The sequence below is a fragment of the Hibiscus syriacus genome, unplaced genomic scaffold, assembly GCF_006381635.1.
Source record: "Hibiscus syriacus cultivar Baekdansim isolate YM2019G1 unplaced genomic scaffold, ASM638163v2 tig00111708_pilon, whole genome shotgun sequence".
Lineage (NCBI taxonomy): Eukaryota > Viridiplantae > Streptophyta > Magnoliopsida > Malvales > Malvaceae > Hibiscus > Hibiscus syriacus.
In genome coordinates, this window is record NW_024063159.1 from 174,918 (window position 1) to 192,648 (window position 17,731).

The 17,731-nt window shown below is 35.2% G+C and overlaps 1 pseudogene; it reads right to left on the minus strand.

Annotated features, from left to right (window-relative positions):
• Positions 1 to 6: 6 nt before the first annotated feature.
• Positions 7 to 1,466, minus strand: LOC120168022 (annotated as a pseudogene).
• Positions 1,467 to 17,731: the final 16,265 nt, after the last annotated feature.

The window sequence follows — 17,731 nt, forward strand, 5'->3', positions numbered from 1 at the left end:
CATAGTTTAGGACTTTTGGTATTTGCAATATTCTTCCTTTGATATGCAGAGAAATAGTCTTTCACACGCAGCTGCCATTTTCGTGGCAGTGAACAATTGCAACCCTCTTTGCCTAGCAGCCAGGCCTTTCTTCTCCAATACCACTCTTCCATCATTCCAAACACTATAGAGGGTCCTTTTCAAGGAATCCACACTAGGTGAGAAAGTATAACCCATTTCTGGTCCGATGATTACCGACCCCGTGATGCTGGCAACTCTTGTAGCCATTACTGGTTTCCCTGTGAGCATTGCTTCCAACAGAGTATGGTTCAATCCTTGAGCTCGAAGAGTCGGATTCACGAAGATATCTATTGCATTATAAAACTTTGCTAGTTGAGCTTGTTCCAATGGACCTAAAACAAGTATATTGGCTCCAAGATCTTTGTATCTTGCACCCCATGGACCATCACCAGCAACAAGAACAGTGACAGTTTGTTGAAATTTTTTGTTTTCCATTAATATTTGATTCAAAGCTTCAAATATCAAAGGGTTTCCTTTGTCTTTCACCAGCCTCCCTGCCATTCCCAAAACCAATGACCTTTTTGAGATGCCAAACTTCTGTTTAAAATCGTTCCCTAGAGAGGGTTCCGGTCTGAAAATTTCCTCGTGACTCCGTTTAGAATGATGTGGACGCGTTCTTCGGGGATCATGTAGATCCTTTTCAGGACATCTCCAGCATGATCACTAGAAGCAACATGGTGAGAATATCTTGGAAAAAACTTTACCTCTTCGACAACTTTTGTCGTCCTTTCGGTCATCATAGATGGCCGTTGTGATTCTGGTGTCCAGAGAAGCTCTTGGATGATATCAGAATGAATGGTTTCATACGCAATTCCGTGCCAAGTAACTGCTAGATTCGGCACGTTCTTCGCTCTAGTATGCAACAATCCGACACTCTCGGTGTGGACCACATCAAAATGTCTTCCGGCCGAGTTTTGAGTTTGAAATTGCTTCCATACAACCGCCTGTTCCAGATAACCACCGGATGTCGGCTTCTAAAGGTGAAAAACTAAGTTGGCAAATGGATATCTCGGAAAGGAGGAATTCGGAGGAGTGGTGAAGATGTGCAACTCGTGGCCTCTTTTCGCAAGGGCAAGGTGTAGAGTCAAGGCATGCCTTTCGAGCCCCCCCCCCGCACGAGAGCCATGAGGCCATTTCTTAACAAAAAGAGCAATTTTAAGGATCTGAGGAGGGTCAGTAGGAAAAGAAAGAAGATTCCAAGCATAAGGGAATGTAAGTAAATCGATGTCTTCCTTCGGCTTTTGCATGGTTAAAAGGTTCATGGAATAGCAATTGCTGGAAAAATGACACCGAAAGAAGATTGAAATGATAGAAAATGCAGAAAGGATTGAAATTATGCAGTATAACTTATGGAACCTGAACATAGTACTAATCATCTGATCTTCTCCAATGAAAATGAGATCAAATGAAAAGTTTCAACAGAAAATATTGCCTACAAACACATTGTTTGAATCAAGATGAAAAGTTTCAAAAAGTTTTTGGACCAAGTTTCAGATTCAAGAAATTAGCACATGGGTTTGAACTGGCAAAAGGAAAGCAAAATCCATGAAACCAGCCATTTTCAAAGGAGTAAAAATGAAAAATCAACCTTAGCAAGTTGTCATTGAAAATCCCATAGACTTAATGGACTAATTAATCTATTTTTCCATATTTCCAAGATATATATATATATATATATATATATATATATATATTATTTCAATAAACAAAAAAGGGAATCTGCAAACACTAGATTTAATAAAAGAACCAGTGAGCTATTCCCAACATGATCAATTAAAATATTTGACACCAACTTATGAACCTAAACGAGCTGCACCATGTAATAGACTCTATTGGTGGAGATAAACAATTAAGGTTCTAGAAATTTTGAAGTCATGTTAGAATCTTATCATAATGCTCACATTTAGAAATGGCATTTTATTGAAACCCTCCTTACTTTAAAAAATATATATTTTTAATGAAGCCCTCCTTACTTGCTATACATACTGTGTTTGATTAAGTTGGTGTCACCGGCTAATCAAATTCCAACTCGTCTGAGAAATGATTGTAATATCCTCATAATCAATGATAATGAATATTATTATTAAAGTGTTTTTATCTTTTACACTTTTATATAAAATGTATAAATAAAACAACAAAAAATTATTACTCACGGTTTAAACACGCAATTAATAAACTATACACTAATCATTTACCACTTCATTTATAATAATTATTAGGGTAAATTACACGTTTACTTACTTAACTTTATTATATCTCCTATTTCACTTACCGTACTTTCAATTTTTTCAATTTGCTCAATAAACTTTAGAAATTGAACTTTTTTTGTCACTCGACCGTTTACTCAGTAACCGGGTTCATGTGGCTTATTTTAATAATAAAACATACCACATAGGACTTATAATTAAAAAGATAAATTATATGTCTACTCACTGAACTTTACTCTCTATCCTATTTTACTCACTATAGTTTTAATTTTTTTCAATTAATATAGCAACATCATAATGCCGTTAGAAATTTAACGGTCGAGTGACAATAAAAGTTCAATGTCTAAAGTTCAATGAGCGAATTGAAAAAATTGAAAGTACGATGAGTGAAATAGGAGAGAGAGTAAAGTTCAGTGAGTAAGCGTGTAATTTACCTTAATTATTAAATAAATTTTGATAAATATATTTTCACATATCTAAATTGTTGACATATAAAAAATATTTATTGAGTTCAACAACCAGTTGGTTTAATGAGATGCGACAATATATTCATCAAACAAAGCCAAAGATTCTAATATTGACATTATAAATGAAGCAAACTATTAAAAGGATCACCTTCATGATGATAATCTACAATATTAAACCTAAATTAGTCAACCAATAAATCAACGTCGATAATTTTAAAAATAAATTTTCATTGAGAATTAAAGGGTGTTTCAACAGGATATCGATAATCATAGATAAAAGTAGAATATTTCACTATAAATTAATTTTTCATGAATGTATGGTACAATATCTAGATTTGGATGTGTATTTATTATAATACCGTAAGCGTTCTGAAAAAAATCTGTACAATGTTTGTTGTATGATTGGCATTATGACCATCTAACTTTTTACCTGACTTGCCTAAATTTCTTGTATTAAATATTCAATACAAAGGTACTTTTGTATATCATCATTTCATCCTCAGTCAATACATAAAATACTTAGAATTCAATCTTATTTCTTTTTCTCATCAGCTTCAACACTACCTGCTAAGAAATGAAGATGGGTTCTTTTGGCATTGTTTCCCTTCTTATCATCTTAATTCTGGCCTCATGTTAGTACATACATACATATACACATCATATTCTCTACTTTAGTATTTTAACAAATTATTTACACGAATATTTAAATGATGATAAATTTTTATTTAAATTTAATTTACAGGAGTGTCAAACTCACTAGCATGTTCTAGTGACAATGATTGTGATATTATGGAGTTTTGCGCATGTGACCGTGCCGGCAACTGTTATTGTCAGCACCCAGAGGTTGTTGCTAAGGTGGTATCGGTTGTCGAGGATGCTCAATGTCGAACAAACGCCGACTGTGCCCTCGCTTGCCGTTGCAAACACTATAGTTGTATCGGTGGCACTTGTGTCTGTCAATGTTAATTAATGTGCCTGAAAATTTGCTTTAATTGCAAAAGACTCGAAATGAAATCCTTCTATATGTTAGAAAATAAAGAAGAACAATAATACAAGTGAAACATGATTTTCATATTATTTTGCTTATTTGACTACAATTTTTAATCTGACCTTATATCTTACACTTTTCTTGAAGTAGAATATTTGAAGAGTGAAGGAAATGAAGCAACAGAAAATAGTTCCGGTCACGTTGCAGGAATCAATATGGAATGTAGTCGGTGAAAATGCACAACTTTGTACCATGTAACTGAATTGAGGCAATAAGGGAATTCGAAAACACTAAATTTAATAAGAGAAGCAGTGAGTTAATCCCAACATGATCAATTAAAATATTTAACACCAACTTAAGAACCTAAACTACCTGCACCATGCAAGAGAATCAAACACGGGTGACGGTCTGGAATATTCACCACTATACTATAACGAACGGCATCATTTAGTAAATAATCAAAGATACGTTTACAAACCAGTTATGAGAGGCTTCCGACCAAGTCTTTTGGAAACAATAACTTAAACTAGCATGCTTGTCATCAAAATAAAATAACACTCCAAAAATTCAGAGCAGGAGGGAGGAGGCAACGTGTAACTGTATTTGTTCAAAATATTCCAACGGCGTTACATTAGAGTGGCTTGAGACAAACACCCGGGAGGCGTGAAGATGCTATCGATTTGTTTATTGCAAGCAAGTAGGATAAAACTGGGAAGATATTTGGTTTTGGACGTTATTCCAACAAAATGGATGCGCTCAAAGCAATAGAGAGACTGAATGGGTTCAACTTATATGAATTCTGTTTAGCTGTAACCCTAGCAAAATATAACAACTAGAGAATGTCTAGACAATTTTCCATAGATAAGATGAAGGAAACCGTTTGGGAGACTAGTGAAAATGATAATGGAGAACCAAGCTTTCATAAAAAAGTCAAGATTAATAGAATATATGGTCATGTAGAAACGGAGGAGTTATGGAAACTAAAGAGGTGTTTAATTGGAGAGATGTCAACAGTCTGTAGCACTCGTAGAAAGTTAAGATTTAAGCATGTTGAGTAGATTTCCATGGTAGATTCATATTAAAGTTATTTAAGCATGTTTTAAGCCTTATTTATGATCCCTCTAAGATCACATAAGACTTAATAATCATTGGAAAACCTCAAGGTAAAGAAATTGAGGAGTTTGAGTGGCCTTTTCGAGCCCAAAAAGGGTATTCTCAAACAGGAGTATCGGTATTGTATGAGTCAGTACGATACTATTCTTCAGAAGTATGAAATTTTACTTAGGTTGAAGAGAGTATCGATACTCTCAGAAGAAGTATCGATACTACAAGGTTGGTATCGATACCAGGAACACATTTCAGATTCTAGAATGTCATTTTAGTATCGATACTCTAGTCAGTATCGATACTATGGTATGGGAGTATTGATAATGGTATTGGAGTATCGATACTACCCTTAAGTTCTTAGTAAAGTTTTGCCTTGAGTATCGATACCCAAGAAGGAGTATCGATACTCTAGAGTCAGTATCGATACCAATATGCTTGGTATCGATACCAACAGTCAGGTTTTGAGGGTTTTAATTATAGGGGAGTTAATATGAGATGAAGTTTTCCCAAAAGCTTTAATTACTCTCAAATAAGACTACAAGTGAGAACAATAATAATGCTTAATTCAAACATAGAAACGGAATAAAGTAGGGCGAATAAGACTAGCCTTGTTTGAATACTCGGGAAACAATCAGGACACTCGAGTTCCTTTAGAAAAGCTAGCAGTGTCGAAAGTATAAAATCAATCTTGATATCCTTAGGGAGTACGCAAGGCACTTTAAGCTGACTAACTAAGGCCAAGGCCTGACACTCGCAAGGGGTGGTTAATTGAGGGTGTGATGTCCGATGCAGAGATTCTGAGGGGCCCATCCTAGGTAGACTAGAGGGGTGTGTGAGCTCTGAGATGCAGAAACCTCAACCGTACCATGATGTCTACCAAAGAGTGTAGAGTGAGTATACAAGTATACTCACTAAAGCAAAGCAGTAGAATTGATGGCTTAAGCCTTTCAATGATGCACTTTTAGTATGTTTCAGTTGTTAGTGTGGCACTGAGCTAGTTAGCTCAGCGTTTGAAATTTGTTTCCTTACGCATATTAGGTGGAGTAGTTGAGGAGCTTAGAGAGTCCGAGGTCTAGACCCAGAGCAGATCATAGTACGTTTCAACATTTTGAAGGTATGTATAGTTATAAATCCTGTTGTAAAGTTGAGTCGTAAATGTATTTTAAATTCGTATGTATTATTATTTTGAGAGCCCCCAGTGTACAATTTTAATTTATTTTTACAGTTGAAATTACAAAGAAAACAGTCTTTTTAAAGCAAGAGAAATAAGAAAATGGTTGGTTAGCCACTTCGGTGGTTCCGTGTAACATTCTGATCGGTCGACTGTGTGTCGTATTGGTCTAGGGTTTTACATAAGGTATCATAAAAATATATTTTTAACACTTAAAACATGATTTGATTGAGAAATCAAAGAGAAACCCTAAAATGCTCAAATCACTAAATCTTAGCAAATACTTGAAATTTATGAAAGCTTAATACTCTAAAGAATTATAAATACACTACCTTGATTTTAGAAACTCGAAATGAACCTTCTTTAGCTATCAAGAACTCTCCTTTTTGAACTTGGTTGATTTTTCTCCCTTTTTCCTCAGTCACAAATTTGATGTTATAGGGAGTAAGAGGGACAAATTTGAGACTTAATAAAGTTAAAGAGGGAAGAAGAAAAGAAAGAAAGAAGATGAAGAAGAAATGGGAAAGCCCCCCGGTTCAAGCTTGATATAAAACCCTAAAATCTAACTTCAATTTCCAATAATGGTATCCCTCACATATTGACTCATATTTAAAAATCTCATTTTATGGTTAATTGGGCCCAAAACCAATCCAATTAAACCAACAACTTAAATCATAAAATCCATAAGGTCCACTTACCTCTCGGGTAAACTCGAAATTACTAGTCTGGAATTTTGGGTGTTACATAACGAACACCCCGCAAGCCTTTCTCACCCCAGCAACGTCCACTAAGGACTGTCACTACCTAACCCCGAAACTTGATATTTGAAACAGAAAGCGTCCATCTTAGCAAACTAGAACCTTCTTTTTGACCTCTTGCATTACATTATCATGACAAAAAATAAAAAATAAAAATGAAAATAAAAAGAGATTGTTATTGTGACTCGGAATGAAAGATTTATTACTAACGAGCCACATCAATTGCACCTATCAAAGCAACTAAACGAATTATTGAAATAAATTAAAATGGAAGAAAAAACACTGTTACTAAATGAGTTCCAATTTGTTGACTATAACTTATCAAATCTTGTTCTATAATTTGGTTTGATCTTGTAGTCCAAATAGTCCCGTACCATGATGTATCTAATATAGTAATAATTAGCGAAACAAGAATTCTTTTACAAACCAACAAAGTTTAAAAAACGAATAAGATAAGATAACATATATCATATAAAAATAGACTATATTAATAATAAATAATAATAAAATAAATAATAAAAATTTGAATTAATTTTTTTTCATTGTATTTTTATAGTCTTTTTTATAGTCTTTATTCTTTTCTCAACTTCGAATATTTCTATTTAAAATTTACAATCATATTGACAATAGTGCATCAAACAAATATAATTCGATCATAGATAAATAGATCAATTTATCTCCGCCCACAAGTTTTGCACTTCACTTCATTGAAATAATGGTTTCTTTCTATAGAATTTGGTGTGATACAATAAGTTTTTTTTATTCACAAACAGTAACGAGTCTAAGTTTAGAGACTATTGTGTCAAAGCATGAGTTGCACTGTTTGCTTCTCATCGAAGATATCAGACTTTGATATGCCTGTTGCGCGCTAAAATGGTCCTCGCTTCGCGGAGATAGAACCCTACGAGAGGAAGATCTTCTTCCGGAGAGGTCAACTTATTTACAATGTTCGATGCATTTCCTTCCGATGTCACTTCGCTCCAACCTTTTTCCACCGCCAATTTAATACCTTCCGTGAAAGCGTAAGCTTCAACAAAACTTGCATCTTGCATATCTCTTAATAGACGTGTGTGGCAAGCCACCACTTGGCCAGTATGATCACGAGCGACAAGCCCAATCGCTCCATGTCCCGTATTTGTCGCAACGTAATTAATAAACTATACCCTCAGGGCTGTTTGGTTCGGGGAATGTGGGATTCTCATGGAAATGGAATCCACATTCCCCCGTTTGGTTGGCCGAGAATCTCATTCCCGGTAATGTTTTATTACCAATAGTGGATTTTTTGAGGTATATTACCGGAAATCTCATTACCCCTTTCCCTTAGGTATTGTTGGATTACCAGCGTTTTCGACTAAAATACCCTTATTTTTTTTCAAAAATGTCCTTCTCATTGAATAATAAAAATTCTACGAAGATTAAATTACAAATTTATCCTTAAACTATTTTAGATTTATAAAAAAGTCTATAATTAAAATTTTATATGAAGTTCAGGGGTTAAAATAAAATTTTACCCTTTCATTAAACCTTTTTATATTTTCAATTTTGTAAAAAAATTATATAAATTTTATGAATTTTAATTTTTTAAAGAAAATATATAAAAATTTTCCAACTTGTTAAAAAAACAAATATATAATAAGGACAATTTGGTCAAATATACATTCCAATAATCTTTTATTCCTTTAACCAAACACGGTAATATTACATTACTGCTAAATCAACCAAACACAAAATACAATATTCCCAGTAATCCTATTCCCTGATAATCTTTTATTCCCACTGGTAATCTTACATTCCGTGAACTAAACGCACCCTCAGGGATGCAGTCATGATTCCAACGTAAGGGAGGTAAAATATAACTAATTATAAAAAATGAGGGATAATGTATAATTAACCATAAAAAATGAGGGGCAAGGTATAATTAACCATAAAAATAGGGACAAATCAAAATAAACTAAAATTTGGAACCCTAGTTTTAATATTTTCTCATATATTTTTTAATAATAAAAAATAGAGGTAATGGCCCCGTGGGGTTAAGCATAGTTTCGTCATTATATACACTAATCATTTACCACTCCATTTATAATAATTATTAAATAAATTTTAATAAATAGATTTTTACACGTCCTTTTGACATGTAAAAAGTATTCATTGAGATCAATAATCAGTTGATTTAATAAGATGAGACACTAAATTCATTAAGATTAGAGATTCGAATCCTGATGTCATAAATGGAGCAAACTAGATTGAAATTGTCGCCTCCATAATGAATCTCTATAATATTTGATCTAAATTAATCAATTCAAATTAATCGATCAATAGAATATGCTAATAATTTAAAAAATTTACCAAGAATTAGCTGTTGTTTTAAAAGAAAATCAATAATCATAGGTACATATAAAAGATTATTATAAATTGATTTTTCATGCATGTATGTTATGATATCTAGATTTGGATGTGCATTTATTATAATACCATAAGCGTTCAAAAAAAAATCTCTATCTTTAACTAACGAAATATTAGCTAAGATATATGTTGCATGATTGGCATGATGATCACCTAAAAATTCTTCTATAAAATACTCAATACAAAGACACTCTTGTATATCATCATCCTATCCTCAACCAATTCATAAAATACCTAGAATTCAACTTTGTTTTCTTCTTTAATCGGCTTCAAAACTATCTGTTAAGAAATGAAGATGGGTTCTTTTGGCATTGGTTTCCTTCTTATCATTTCGATTCTAGCCTCTTGTCAGTACATACATAGATACATGTATTATATTTCTTTATTTTAATATTTTAACAAATTGTTTTCACAAAAAATTTAAATAATGAAAAAATATTTAAATTTAATATGCAGGTGTGTCAGGCTCATTAGCATGTTCTAGTGACAAAGACTGTGAAGGTCCGGAGTTTTGCGCATGTGACCCGATGGGCATCTGTTATTGCCAACCCCCGGAGGTTGCTGCTAAGGTGGTACCCATCGTCGAGGATGCTCAATGTCGAATAAATGCCGACTGTGCCCTCGCTTGCCGATGGGGTTGTAAACATTATAGTTGTATGGGTGGCACTTGTGTTTGTCAGTGTTAGTAGTGCCTGGAAATTTATTTCAATTTCAAAAGACTCGAAATAAAATCCTCCTATGTGTTGGAAAATAAAGGACATTAATACAAGTGAAACATGGTTTTCATATTATTTTGCATATTCGGCTATTTTTTTAACCAGACCTTATTGTTTTTACAATATTCTAGAAGTCAAATATTTGAAGAATGAATGATTTGGAAATGAAGCAACAGAAAACTATTTCGCTCAAATTATAAGAATGAATATGGATTGTAGTCGGTTAAAATGTATAACTTTCTACGATGAACCTAAACTACCTGCACCCTGTAAGAGAATAAACAAATAATAAGCGACATGTCACAAGATGCAATGAGCATAGGTAAAATAAAATTCTAGAAAATTTGAAGTCATCTTATATTCTTGTCATAATGCTTACATTTAGAAAATAGATTTGAAGATTAGTATAAAATGCTTGTAAGTAAATAATTTTGAGTTATCACAGTATTTATGCATCTCATTTTGTAGTTAGTTGCAGTAAATTGAAAGACGAACACAGATAACAAAAGCCAAAAGAGACTAGAAAAAACCAAGGAGCAATAGTAATTCAAACCCATATGCTAGTTTAAAGGCTGAAGCAATGAGAAAGGTATTTATCGTAATTTGGCAGGGAAAAAAAAAGGATCGGACCCAAGTCACCCGCGTGACAGGCGGGAATACCCACCACTATACTACAACGACAGCTTTGAAACAAACTTTAAAATTCCTATAAACAATCAAAACACACTTTTTACAAACCAGTCATTAAAGGCTTCAAGCCAATTCTCCTGTATACATATAAATAAATAAAGAAACAAGTTCAAATTGATAGGTAATAATCAGAGGACTCTCGAACATTTTCAAAGCCCTAAGGGAAACTAAAAATAGACCCTTATAGAACAAGAGTAAATTCTACTAATTTGAAAATCAATTTAATCACATTAATAAATCTTAGAAAAATGATTAAATTAGGGGTATAAATTATAAAAGTAAAAAGTTAGATTGAAAAAGTTAGAGTCCTCAATTTTAAAGATAAAAGTGAGATTAAAAAAATAGGGACTTCGATTATAAAATTAGAAAATGATATTGAAAAAATTGAGGGCCTCAATTATAAATATAAAAAGTTAATCTAAGTGAGATATGTTTTTCTTGGAGCAGTGTTGTTTCTATCGTGGCTTCTCATTGATCATGTAAGTGGCTTTTATGTGTCTTTTCAAGTTTTTGGTTGCGGAATTAATTTGATTGTGGTGCAGTTAATTTGGTTTTCTTTTCAGATTGGTTACGTTATTGGCTGGTTATTATTTTTTTAAGTGTTTTGATAGTGTCGTGGGTGTTTCTTGTGTTGAAAAGCAAAGTTTGAATGGTGCAAAGTCAAAATTGGTGGCACCACCAATTTGCACCGATTTTATGGAAAAACAAGATGCACCGAAAGTGCATCAATTTAATGCACAGCTGAAATTGTTGATTTTTTGGGCAATGGGAAAATTAATTTTAGTCATTGTAATTTAGGGTATTTACAAATTAGTCCTTAAGTTTCAACTATAAATACCCTAGCTTATTTAGCTTAAAAACCATCCCAAAGCATTCTAGCTTTCTTCCAATACTAGAGAGATTTTAGAGAGTTTCTTGAGAGTTGTTTTCTCCTTTTTATCTAGAGAGAATTATCATTGTTTTCTCCTTGGTAGATCGAGAGAGGTTGTAATTCCTATTTTCTCATAGTGAAATTCTTCTGCCGTTGCCCGTGGTTTTTACCCTAAATATTTTAGGGGTTTTCCACGTAAATTTTGTGTCTCTTTTATCTTCATTTTTATTTTCTCAAATTATCAGTTGTGATTTTGCTCTATCCGATAGCCGTCTTCCGCAACAATTGGTATCCGAGCTAGATTAGAGTGTGTAATATCTGCTTATTGTCTTTGTGGTTGCCACCAAAAAAGGTGGATCCTCCAACATAAGAAAGTAAGAAGGTATTACCCATTCTTTGAAGGTTCCAGAGAACTATTCACGATAGTGAAATAGTAGGAGCTATCCGTAATAGAAGCTATGACAACGAAATTTGATATTGAAAAATTCAATGGGGGAAATTTCTCACTGTGGAAATTGAAGATGAAGGCCATCCTGAGGAAAGACGGGTGTCTAGCGGCTATCAATGAAAGGCCGGTGGATTTCGCAGATGACAACAAATGGAACGAGATGGACGGAAATGCTATGGCAAACTTTCATCTAGCATTAGCAGATGAAGTATTGTCAAGCATCGAGGAGAAGAAGACAGCTAAGGAGATATGAGATCATCTCACTAAATTGTACGAGGCCACATCGTTGCACAATAAAATTTTCCTTAAAAGGAAATTGTACACTCTCCGTATGCCAGAATCTACTTCAGTGACAGAACACTTAAATACACTGAACACCTTATTTTCTCAGCTTACATCCTTAAGCTGTAAAATAGGAGAACAAGAACGTGCTGAACTTCTACTTCAAAGTCTACCGGATTCGTATGATCAACTCATCATCAACTTGACAAATAGTAATGTCACCAGTCTAGTCTTCGATGATGTTGCAGCTGCTGTTCTACAAGAAGAAAATCGGCGCAAGAACAAGGAAGACAGACAAGTAAATCTGCAACAAGCAGAAGCGTTGACAACGACAAGAGGGAGATCAACAGAACGTGGCCAAAGCAGCAGTCACAAACATGGTAGATCGAAGTCCAGAAGCAAAAAGAATTTAAAGTGCTACAACTGTGGAAAGAAGGGTCACTTGAAGAAGGATTGTTGGAGTCTCAATAAAAACTCCAATCCACAAGGCAATACCGCAAACACTTCAGATGATGGAGATGCTCTATGCTGTGAAGCGTCAACTACCGTGGAAGGCAGAAAAAGATTTGCAGATATATGGCTCATTGATTCAGGAGCAACATATCACATGACCTCAAGAAGAGAATGGTTCCATCATTATGAACCTGTCTCAGGAGGATCTGTCTATAGTTACAATGATCATGCCTTAGATATCGTTGGTGTGGGAACCATCAAATTGAAGATGTATGATGGAACAATTAAAGTTGTTCGAGATGTGCGGCACGTCAAAGGCCTGAAGAAAAATTTATTATCCTACGGATTGTTGGATAATAATGCAAGCAAGATTGAAACACAGAAAGGAATCATGAAGGTGTTCCGTGGAGCGCTTGTGGTGCTGAAAGGCGAAAAGATAGCTGCAAACTTGTACATACTGAAGGAAGAGACTTTGCTAGAAGCAGAAGCCTCTGTTGCCTCATGTAGTTCAGATTCTGCAATGCTATGGCATAAGAAACTTGGACACATGTCAGAACAAGGAATGAAAGTCCTTGTGGAGCAAAAGCTACTTCCCAGCTTAACAAAGGTATCACTTCCTTTGTGTGAGCATTGTATAACAAGTAAACAACACCGTTTGAAATTCAACTCATCAAATTCTAGAGGCAAAAGTGTTCTAGAATTGGTTCACTCTGACGTATGGCAAGCACCGGTCACATCCCTAGGCGGAGCAAAATACTTTGTCTCATTTATTGATGACTACTCCAGGAGATGTTGGGTGTACCCTATTAAGAAGAAGTAAGATGTGTTTGCAACTTTCAAAAACTTCAAAGCGCGGGTGGAACTTGATTCTGGAAATAAGATCAAGTGTTTCAGAACAGATAATGGAGGAGAATACACAAGCGAAGAATTTGATGACTTTTGCAGGAAAGAAGGCATCAAAAGACAATTCACAGTGGCGAACACTCCTCAACAAAATGGAGTGGCAGAGCGGATGAATAGAACCTTGTTAGAAAGAACACGAGCAATGTTGAGGGATGCAGGCCTAGAAAAATCATTCTGGGCAGAAGCAGTCAATACCGCCTGTTATTTGGTGAATCGAGCTCCATCAACTGCAATAGAGCTGAAGACACCAATGGAGATGTGGACTGGTAAACCAGCTGATTATTCAAACCTCCATGTATTTGGAAGTATTGTGTACGTGATGTACAACTCCCAAGAAATTTCGAAGTTGGATCCAAAATCCAGGAAATGCAAATTCTTGGGGTACGCTGATGGAGTAAAGGGGTATCGCTTGTGGGATCCCACTACCCGCAAAGTGATTATTAGCAGGGATATTATCTTTGTAGAAGATAAGCTACAAAGAAAAGAAGACGATGCTAGTGCTGAAAAGTCAGAGACTACTCATATACATGTGGAAAAGGAGTTTGAACAAGGAGATTCTTCTGAAGCAGAACCAGCTCATGATGAACAAGAACTAGAGAGTTCTGAAGCTCCAATAACTCGTCAATCAGATCGTGTGAGAAGACGTCCCAATTGACACTCAGATTATGTTATAGAAGGTAATATTGCATACTGCCTTTTAACAGAGGACGGTGAGCCATCAACATACCAAGAGGCAATAAACAGCTCAGATGCTTCATTATGGATGATGGCGATGCAAGAAGAAATCGAAGCTCTTCATAAAAATAATACATGGGACCTTGTGCCACTACCACAAGGAAGGAAGCCAATTGGTAACAAATGGGTCTTCAAAATCAAGCGAAATGTTGACGATCAAGTGGAGAGGTACCGTGCAAGACTGGTGGTCAAAGGATATGCTCAAAAAGAAGGTATTGATTTCAATGAAATTTTTTCTCCTGTGGTTCGACTAACAACAGTTCGAGTACTCTTGGCAATGTGTGCTACATTGAACTTACATCTAGAGCAGCTAGATGTTAAAACAACTTTTCTTCATGGAAATCTTGAAGAAGAGATTTATATGCTCCAGCCTGAAGGTTTTGAAGAAAAAGAAAAGAAGAACTTGGTTTGCAGGTTGAACAAATCTCTGTACGGTCTAAAGCAGGCGCCGAGGTGTTGGTATAAGAGATTTGATTCCTTCATTATGTGCCTTGGATACAACAGACTTAATGCAGACCCTTGTGCTTATTTCAAGAGGTCTGGTGATAACGATTTTGTTATATTGCTGTTGTATGTGGATGACATGTTGGTTGCAGGACCCAACAAAGATCATATTGAAGAATTAAAGGCACAACTGGCTAGGTAATTTGAAATGAAGGACTTGGGATCAGCAAACAAGATTCTAGGGATGCAAATTCACCGAGACAGAAGTAATAGGAAGATTTGGCTTTCACAAAAGAATTACTTGAAGAAGATCTTGTCACGATTCAGCATGCAAGATTGTAAGCAAATTTCTACCCCTCTTCCTATTAACTTCAAATTATCCTCCAGTATGAGTCCTAGCAGTGAAGAAGAGAGGATGGAGATGTCTCGAGTACCGTATGCATCAGCAGTGGGAAGTTTAATGTTCGCTATGATATGCACAAGACCAGACATTGCACAAGCAGTGGGAGTGGTTAGTCGGTACATGGCGAATCCAGGCAAAGAGCATTGGAATACAGTGAAGAGGATCCTGAGATACATCAAAGGGACCTCAAATGTTGCATTATGTTACGGAGGATCAAACTTACTAATCGATGGGTATGTAGATTCTGACTATGCAGGGGATTTGGATAAAAGCAAATCTACTACAGGATATGTGTTCAAAGTTGCTGGTGGAGCTGTAAGTTGGGTTTCAAAATTGCAGTCAATTGTGGCTACATCCACAACAGAAGCAGAATATGTAGCAGCTACACAAGCCAGTAAAGAAGCAATTTGGTTGAAGATGCTATTGGAGGAGCTTGGGCACAATCAAGAGTATGTCTCTCTATTTTGTGACAGTCAAAGCGCCTTGCATCTAGCAAGGAATCCAGCATTTCATTCAAGAACAAAGCACATACGAGTTCAGTACCATTTCATTCGTGAAAAGGTAGAAGAAGGAACGATAGATATGCAGAAGATCCATACCAAAGACAACATAGCAGATTTCATGACAAAGGCAATCAACGCTGATAAATTTACCTGGTGTCGATCCTCCTGTGGCCTGTCAGAGACATAAGCAACATGATGGTACAAGGTAGAAAGAATGGTGTGAAGATATGATTGTTCCAATCAAATCTTCAAGTGGGAGATTGTTGAAAAGCAAAGTTTGAATGGTGCAAAGTCAAAATTGGTGGCACCACCAATTTGCACCGATTTTATGGAAAAACAAGATGCACCGAAAGTGCATCAATTTAATGCACAGCTGAAATTGTTATTTTTTGGGCAATGGGAAAATTAATTTTAGTCATTGTAATTTAGGGTATTTACAAATTAGTCCTTAAGTTTCAACTATAAATACCCTAGCTTATTTAGCTTAAAAACCATCCCAAAGCATTCTAGCTTTCTTCCAATACTAGAGAGATTTTAGAGAGTTTCTTGAGAGTTGTTTTCTCCTTTTTATCTAGAGAGAATTATCATTGTTTTCTCCTTGGTAGATCGAAAGAGGTTGTAATTCCTATTTTCTCATAGTGAAATTCTTCTACCGTTGCCCGTGGTTTTTACCCTAAATATTTTAGGGGTTTTCCACGTAAATTTTGTGTCTCTTTTATCTTTATTTTTATTTTCTCAAATTATCAGTTGTGATTTTGCTCTATCCGATAGCCGTCTTCCGCAACATCTTGGTGTGGAGGTTGTTTCGCTCGTGTGTTTTCGCTAAGTTTATGGGGTGATATTGTTCTAATTTGCTATTGGTTATGGTGTGTGGTATGGGTTGTAGGTTTGTTGTTGGGTTGACATGGTTTGAGAGAATGGTTGGCATTGTTAGCTGTGTAGTTTTTGGTTCATTAGGCTTAGTGTTATGCTTCATCTGCTTAGGTGTTGAGTTGAGGTATTGCTTATAAAGGTTTGTCGGTCGTTGATTCATGGGGGAGTTTCTTGGAATTATTTATGTTTATAGTCTGTGTTCAGTGCAGAGTTCATATTATTTATGAAGTTGGTGTGGTTTTAGTGTTTTTTCAAGGCGGTTTGAGCTTTAGTATTCGTATGTTGGTTTACTTTTTTGCGCATGGTAGTGATGGAAGCGTGTTTTGTGGAGTTTTAGCATTTATTGACAGAGCTTGGTTGTTTGTTTGCTTGAGTTTCTTTGATATGGCATTCGAAAGAGTGATCCTTTCCGGAGTGATCTTTGTTCTTGTTTATGTCTCGATCTGCTGTTAGCATTTCGAGTTTGTTTGCTTTGTGTTGTGTTTCGTCGCCCTCTTGCTGCTGGTTCTGGCTCATTGAACGTTGTTGTTCCTTTTGCATCCACTTGCTCTGGTGGTTTGCTTTATTTTTAATCAATAATAATTTGATTGCGAACGAGCTCTTCCCGCGGGAGAGGAAAGCGGGGGCAGGCAAAATAACCATTCCGGTGGTTGATAGTAGAGCAAAGGCTGGATAAAACATGGAAGGAGAAACAGAAAAAATATTTCCTACAAACACATTTTTTGAATCAAGATGAAAAGTTTTAAAAGTTGGTGGACTAAGTTTCTGATTCAAGAAGCTAGCACATGGGTTTGAACAAACAAAACAAAAGCAGAAACCATCCATTTTCAATGTAGTAAAGAAGCGTTAGCAAGTTGTCTTTGAAAATCCATAAACTTAGTGAACTATTTAATCTATTTTTCTATAATTCCAAGATATATATTATTTCCATAAAGAGCTAAAAGCTAAGCTAAGGATTCCTCGGATTCCTAATCCTAAACTGTCCTCGTGGAGGATCGAACGAATATTAATCGGGTACGTCGACATGAGTCGCACTTCAAAACCATCTTTCTTCACCAGCTTTGCCAATCATCTATGACCTTTTATATATATATATATATATATATATATATATATATATATATATTTCCAGACTCCTGAATTAAAGAAATCGGAAGTATGTTTTTTTATATATTCTCATGTGATTGCAAAGTAATATATCTTTAGAATCTTTTTTAGTTTTTGACAACTCATATTTGTAGACGTAGTT